Source organism: Mastomys coucha, chromosome X, assembly GCF_008632895.1.
Source record: "Mastomys coucha isolate ucsf_1 chromosome X, UCSF_Mcou_1, whole genome shotgun sequence".
Classification (NCBI taxonomy): Eukaryota; Metazoa; Chordata; class Mammalia; order Rodentia; family Muridae; genus Mastomys; species Mastomys coucha.
The window spans coordinates 16,072,452-16,081,016 of NC_045030.1; positions in this window are offsets into that span (position 1 = coordinate 16,072,452).

The following is an 8,565-nucleotide window of genomic DNA, read 5'->3' on the forward strand; positions in this document are numbered from 1 at the left end:
GCAATAATAACTTTACCGCCTGACACCTCTTGAACTATTCTTCATGTAAAAGAAGCCTGGGAACTAGTCAATTCCCCCATTCCAGGGAATAAAGAGTGTACCCCCTCCCCAACCATTCTATATAAATGGCAAAAAAGAACAAATGCTTCAGAAGCTCATGTAGCAAGTTGCTGCAGAGACTGAAACCTGTTGGAAAGAAATGAAGAAATAATGGAGATATCAATTGTAGGTGGACAATGTTCAATAAAATCAACTTTGGGCACTAAAGGTAAAAAGAAAAATGAAGCAGTTAATACCAGCATGTGAGTACACAAACAGATTGAATCACAAGGATCCCAGCTGCAAAGAGCTAAGGACAAGGAAACCATGATATATTTAGGAGGAGTTAAATAATTTACTATACCCTAATTTTGTCTTCAATGAATTTTTATTTGAGTCACTTCCAGGAGCAGACTACTAAATCAATGACAAAATACTTTCAGCATATAACCCAGATATTGGACTCTTTAATAAGCTTATTGTCGTGTATTCATTTTATTAGAGCCATGGGCCTAATACATACAGCAAAGCCTTAATTAGCCTAATGAGGGAAAAATGCATAAATTAGAAAAAAAATCAATAAGCTAAAAGTACACTTGAGCTTTGACCTTCACTTTTTCAAATGCTAAGCGTTTGCATAAAAATACTTGCTTAATGTCACATTTTCACCCTTGACTCCATCCGAGATGGCTCAAAGGTATCTAAGAAGAAAACTGAGCAAAAGCAAGGATAATTAAGAATAAAAATCTAAGAGAAGAACCAAGACATGAAGATGATCTACAAAGTCAACCAAAAATAACAAATAAAGTTACTTTGCATCTACAAGGTCCCCAAATGAAGCCAGGAGTGAAACCTACCGCACTTCCCATGGTGTATAAAGGAGATCGCTCGTGGTTAGTACTGAGGTAAAGCTCTGCTCTGATCTAAGTTTCTCCTTGCTGTGTAAAAGTGCATTTCCAGATGATACTTGGCCCTGGGTGGCTTCATTTTACAAGCAGCTTTTGACTCCATTTTAAAGTTGGAGCATATCTGTGTACCTGAGTGGGTACATGAATAGTACTGTCAATCTGGGACCATATATGCAAAACAGACTGATAAATGAGCAGAAACGGTGTCATTCTATAAATTTATCAGGGTGAATTGACACATTAGAGCATTTGAGAACATTAAAACCATATCAGGAAGCTAGGCATGGTGACACAGGATTTTAATCTTAGCACTAAGGAGACAGAAGCCTCTGTGAGTTTGAGCCTGGTCTAAATAAAGACTAGAGAATTTCCCAGCGACCAGTTGACTGTGAAATCCTGTCTTAAAAAAATTATCAGAGCTGGGCATGGTGGTACATACCTTTAGTCCTAGCACCAGAAGGCAGAGACAGGTAGATCTCTTTCAGTTTGAGGCTAGCCTGATTTACAAAGCAAGGTTCAGGACAGCCAGGGCTGTTACATAGAGAAACCCTTTCTCAACAAACTTTTTTAAAATTTTTCAAATTTCAAACTTTTTTCAAAATATACATATATAAAAAACTACAAATCTACATATATGTACATTGCATGATATATGATTTGAGCATCAGTATGAGTAATTAAAAATGAAATAAAAGAACCTGTGTTCTATGTGACTAATGTTACCAAGAATCAGCGTGTATGCATGACAAATTGCAGCCATTGAAACCACTAAGCCTTGTGAATGAATGCATTGCTATTCAATGAATTCTGACATTGTACAAAGACATAGATTTACAATGTTTGTCTCTAACATAGGGTGCACATGGTAGTTTATGGTGATTCAGTAATCATCCTGCAATGGTTCCTTATACAAGTGTGTTCAAAGGCTTAGAACATCAATTTGTTTCTTCATTCACCTGTACAATCCATTCATTCATACACAAAGCTTTGACTTAATAACTGAATATTGCAAAAGTACATAGATAAATGGAACCTTCAGTAGAATGAGATGACTTTCTGTCTTAGGGTTTCATTACTATGAAAATACACCATGACCAAGGCAACATTTAATTGGGGCTGGCTTATAGGTTCAGAGGTTCAGTCCATTATCATCAAGGCAAGAGCATGGCAGCACCCAGGCAGGCATTGTGCAGGCGGAGCTGAATTCTACGTGTTCATCTCAAAGCTGCTAGGAGGAGACTAACTTCCAGGCAGCTAGGATGAGGGTCTTAAAGCCCATGCCCACAATGACACACCTACTCCAACAAGGCCACACCTCCTAATAGTACCACTCCCAGGGCCAAGCGTATACAAACCATTGCACTTACATTTTAGTTGATGCTCTGACTTTACATGAAATGGCATAAAATAAGTTGTTTATGGAGACAATTGTGGTCAGAACCTGAGCCCTAGCCATCTTTACAAGCCAAGCTCAGATGCACACGCTACTCAGTAAATAAGCCAATTAAAAGAACAAGTAATAATGAATCAGGAAAAGTAACTTCTTCAGTGTGGTTGCAATGGGAAGCAAAAAGAGTTCCTGTGAAAGCCCCAAACCTAACAATTAGAGTAAGGATTTAACAGAAGGCAAGATAATCGAAGCAGTCTGGCCAGTCGTGGTGTGGTCCCTGCCTACCTCTCATCTCATCTCCAGTATAAACACTGTCTCAAGGAAACAAGCTTCCTTCTGGTTACATCCAGCATCTCAGCAATTTCTTTTGCCAGCATAAGATTTCTCGGGAAATTTCAGTTTCTTGGGCCCCATTGTTTCAACAGCATAATAAACAGAGAGCAGTGCCCAAGTGTTTCTTTAGAGTATTTCCATTTCCCACCATTGCTTTTTCATGTCATTTAATTAAGCCTTTGTTCTGAAGAGCATAGAGAAGCACTGAGATATGCTTAAGGCTGAGGAAAAGAAACAGCTATGAAGTGGCAATCTTCTGAGCTTTCTAAGAAGATGATGACTACAACTCTTCTGTCTTGCCAGGCTGTTGTGAGATAATGAATACAAAAAGCTTTGTAAAGTCCAAATGTCCCTGAAGAGGCAACAGCATACACCAAAGACCTGTCACAGAGGACAATCTCAGTCCATCTTCACAGGGTCTATTGTACCTTCCCTTTCAGAAGGCAAGAGTACATTTTGGAAGAGTTAGGTTTGAAAGGTTAAAAAAAGGGCAACTAAGATAGGTAAAGAGATTGTTTCATGTCTCGTGAAGTACACAAAACCTGTTTTAACAGATGTTGGCAGCAACACAAAGTCCAGAAAATTGTTTCTTTCAAAAAGCATTCTTCCTTCAGTAGTTTTATATTTTTGAAATAGGGTCTCTCTATGTAGCCCTAGTTGTCCTGGAAGTTGTGGTATGGACCAGGCTGGCCTCAAACTCAGAGAGATCAGTCTGCCTCTGCCTCCTGAGTGCTAGGCTGGGATTTAAAGGATATGCCCTCACACCTGACAGAATATACATATGATATAATTGTATTAAACCATAAGAAAAAAGAAATCACTTCACCATCAGTATTTTTTAACTTCTTTTCAGTCTTCATTACCATACTCTATCATACTGTATCATGCACATTTTCCATGCCTCAGTTTCTTCTCTTCAACTTTACATACATCTCAATAATGATCTATCACCTTCAGAACAAAGACTAAATTTGATGATATCAAAAATCCCTAATTTAGCTCTAACTTCTAGATGTGTGCTTAATTCCTTGTCGCAATAGATGAACTACTTGTTTTCAAACATAATTGTCTTTCTTCCCCAAAGTTACCTCATACTTGCTTGGTCCTTCACATTTTATTGTAGTAGACAATGGCAATTTTATAGTAGAGATAACCTTGGCCTAGTAGCCAGGGCAACTAATTAAATATAACAATACAGAGATCTATTAATCCTGTAGACTTATCTGCTTCTTAATAGAAGGAATTGGGAGGGGGGATGTCACTGGACCCTCATCTGAGACTTTAGCCTTTGTATTCTATGCCCTCCCCTACCTGGAAGTGATCTTGGGATGAAGGTTAACTGAAAGGAGGGTTTCTTGATGCAGCTTCTATGAGGCCATAACCTACAATGGGGTAGGATGTTTTGAAGTCACTGTTCTCCTGTAAGTACTCCTCACACATGTTCTTCAGGCAAATCACAATAAATTCACTGATTGCCCAGTTTGAATTTTGGTACAGTCCTTACTTTCATCTGTTATTGTTGCACAATCTGGGCTTAATCAGATGTACATTTATGGCTATGCATGAAAAGTTATTTGTCAAATCCAGTTCATGGCTCACCTTCCTAGTAACCTTCTTTGACACCACAGCATTAAATTATGGGCCTGTTGATTTGAAATGTTGATCAATCTAGGAGACTAGATCCTCCAGCCTTTAGAGACTGGGCCATGGACCCCTAGATCTTCTATGGAATTTGTTACATAGGGTATCCCAGATCAAATCATAGGTATCTTTTCCTTATGCCTTGAAAGGATACAAAAGTCAGATATTTTGCTTTGTCTGGAGGATTTCTCTGAAGACTGTCTTCTAGGCTATCTCATTATCATGCACATGGCAGCTATCTCTCTTCCTCTTACTTTAAGCACTCTCCCCACCACTATTATTTTGAGACAAGGTCTCACTATATAGCACTGACTGGCCTGGAACAAGTTAAGCAGGCTAGGATGTCCTTGAACATGCAAATGTCTGTCTGCCTCGGTCTCCCACACCCAGTTAATCTATCCTTTTTAATGATGTTTTTCTTCAGGTTCTAAAGGGAGAATCTCTCATTCCTTTTAAGGCTTTATTCATGTTGTAATACTCTTCTTTACAATTGCTTTAAAGTATTTAATTTCATAAGCATGAGTGTTTTTCCTTCATGTATGTATGTGCACGAAATGTGTGCCTAATGCCCATGGAGTTCAGAAAAGGATAGGATGATTATGAGCCACTGTGTTTGTGCTTGGAACTGAACACAGGCCCTCTGGTGAACTTTTCTAATGCTGTGACCATTTAATACAGTTCCTCATGTTGTACTGACCCCCAACCATAACATTATTCTTGTTGCTACTTCATAACTGTAATTTTGATATTGCTATAGATCATAATGTAAATATCTGTCCTTTTCAATGGTCTTAGGCAACCCCTCTGAAAGGGTTTTTCAGCTCCCCAAGAGACTGAGACCTTCAGGTTGAAAACCCTTGCATTAAGCCATCTCTCCTGCCCTCCACTAGTTGCCCCATCTCCTTTCTATCCAAAGCAGGGTTTCTCTGTGTATTCCTGGCTATCCTGGCCTCAAATGCAGAAGATATTTACAAAAGCATGTGCTACCACATTTGGTTTCATTGCCTCTTTTTAATGTTCTCCTACTGATCATGGTCTTGAGGTCTTTTCTTCTAATAAAACTCATTTTTGAAGGGCAACTTAGTGCCATCTCCTTTTATTAAAACAACAACAACAAAACTGTCTTGACTTTTTTCTAACACCTAAAACTGAGTAAATTGTTTTCTTTCTGCAACATAGTGGACTTCTATAATTTTAAATATCACAGGGTGTTACATTAATCATTCTTAATTACATGTTCCTTACCTCTAAGACTACGAATTCTATGCCTTTAATCCCAGTACCCAGGATGCAGAGGCAGATGGATTTCTATGAGTTCAAGGCCAGCCTGGTCTACATAGCGAATTTCAGGCCAGCCAGGATAATGTACAGAGTTCCTATCTCCAAAAGAAAAAAGAAAAAAGACTGGGAACTCATCAAGAATTGTGAATTTCTGTCTCTTATTCCTGTAGCTCATTACAGAGGATAAGGAATATAGTAAACACATTTATTAGATAAATGGAGTATCTAAACCAGTGAACTTATATAGAGAGTGAGAATAAAGTTGTTCACTGATATCATTGCTGTATTCCACCTTTGGGGGATGTTCATATCACTAGAGACACTTTTAGACTTTGACTGACTGCACACCTAAAATCACTGGTATATCCAAGTAAAGGCATTCTAAAGTATATCTTCCTCCTTGTGTCCCTCTGAAATAAACTGAGGTAAGAAAATGGGGAATTTGATGAAGACGGAGAATCATAAGAGACATTAAGTATTAGTCTTTTCTGTCAAACACAGTAAAAGTTTTGTTAATAATAAGCAATTCAAATTGTATTATCTACCTCCAACTTATAAAACATGTATTTAATGTTTTTGAAACGTTTACTCACAGACCCTCTGTAATCTCAGAAATTAAGTGACATAAATGGTAGAGTACTTCCTAGGTTTGGCCACTCATCCTCAATAAGCCAAATCAAGATCAAAATTACTAATGAAAAAAAGAACAGAAAGATCTGCTCCCTGGAACCAAGTAAGGAAGAGAGAAAAAAATCCAATGACTCCTTCAAATCCAGCTTCAAGGTCCTGACATGAAGGTATGCTTTCAGTAAGGGATATGTGTAAGTAAACAGTCTGGAGAGATGCTGTCCCATGGCTACCATAGACTCAGACTGAAGTCTCTCTTTCAAGGTCATCAGAGTTATAAATCTTTCTCCAGAACACAATATTTTCCTCTGTAACCCTCTGGCACCCCAGTCATCTCCTGTCCCAGAAAGAACTTCCTGGGGGAAATACTGGTTCTTCTGGCATCCATTCTTATGTTACAGTAGGAAAAGTTCCTGGTCATGAAAATAGAATCTCTGGCCATGAGTGGAAACCTAGCATTCCAGTTGGTCTGGTTCAGTCACTTTGGCTGAGCCCCTAGGAAAATGGGCTTACCTTAAGCATTGGGAAAGAGATGGGCAAAATAATTCTTTAGTAAGATACTGTATAATTTACATTTCCAGAATTCACACCCCTAGTGCTGAAAATTAGAGAGATCACAGCTATGCAATGCCTTAGGCCTGCCTACTTTTCTCAATAAATATAACTTTCCTTTTTCTTCTCTTTTCTAAGCAGACTTTCCTTAAAAACTTGAACCTCCTGGCAAGAATTTGATATATATATATATTTTTTCTCCTTCCAACATAGGGCTGCTTATTCACCATGTTTCTAGCTCCATTTCAGTTTAAAACATTTGAATGGAAGTACATCATACCAACTGAACATATTGTATTTATGCATTTAGGAATATGTGTGTGTGTATTTATGTGTGTGTGCATGTGTGTGTGTGTATGTATGTATAACAACAATTCATGAAAGAGGCCATAACTTTGAGTGAGAGCAAAGAGTTTATGAAATGGCTTGGAAGGAGGAAAAGAAATAAGGAAATTATTAATCATAACTTCAAAAATAAATAATAAAAACTATAGCATTCTCCCTTATTAAAGAGACTACTAACACCAAAGGAAACATGAAATTTCCCTGTCTTAATTTCAACAATTTGCTAGTCAAAAGGGGAGCACATATATCTTTTAGGATATATTTGTTCCTGCCACATATGCTGGCTACATTTCCTCACTGTTTTAATGTGTCCATTTGCAGTGAAATATGCCTGTGTCTCAAGCAAGCAAGTTTCATAAACAGAATACAAGTAGGAACCATGAATGTGAGAACACATTCATTTCTGGTTTCGATGTATAAGAGCCATTTCTGTTCTACCTCTTGGCTTCTAGTTAATGTGAAAGACTTAGCTTTAAGCAAACCTATTTTTCATGTTTTAAATGGGTCTCTCTGAAGCCTGGATGAACTTGAAACTTATGATCTGCTTCAGGTTCCCTGAGTAGTAGAAATAAAAGCATGGACTACCATGTACAACATGGCCAAAGTTCAATTCTGACAGTCTCCTTTCATTGTAAATATCTTATAAACATTTCATGTATTATGTATGGTTCATTTTCTTCTCCGCTGGTGACCTGGGATCAAATTTGTCCTGGATAGTTCCGTATTGGGAGGGTAAGTAAAAGAAGTCAAGGAGGAGTTAATTTGAACAACCTACTTGGAGCCAATTTTAATCAACTATAAGTTACAGAAAAAATGAATAGGGATTCCATCAGGTATATCTCAAGTTCTTCCTACTTATCTCATGGTAATGTCCAAGTATCTCAAAAGTATTGTTCAGGTTCCTTTATCAGAAATTGCACCTCTGTTAAATGTTAACAGACTATTTTTTTTTAGCTATTTTTTTATTAGATATTTTCTTTGTTTACATGTCATGCGATATCTCCTTTCTCCTGATTTTAGTGGGATTGCTTCAAGTTTCTCTCCATTTAGTTTGATATTGGCTACTGGTTTGCTGTATATTGCTTTTACTATGTTTAAGTATGGGCCTTGAATTCCTGATCTTTCCAAGACTTTTATCATGCAGGGATGTTGGATTTTGTCAAATGCTTTCTCAGCATCTAATGAGATGATCAAATGGTCTTTGAGTTTGTTTATATAGTGAATTACATTGGATTTCTCTATATTGAACCACCCCTGCATCCTTGGGATGAAGCCTACTTAGTCATGGTGGATGATCGTTTTGATGTGATCTTGGATTCAGTATGCAAGAATTTTGTTGAGTATTTTTGCATCCATATTCATAAGGGAAATTGGTCTGAAATTTTCTTTCTTTGTTGGGTCTTTGTATGGTTTAGGTATAAGAGTAATTGTGGCTTCATAGAACGAATT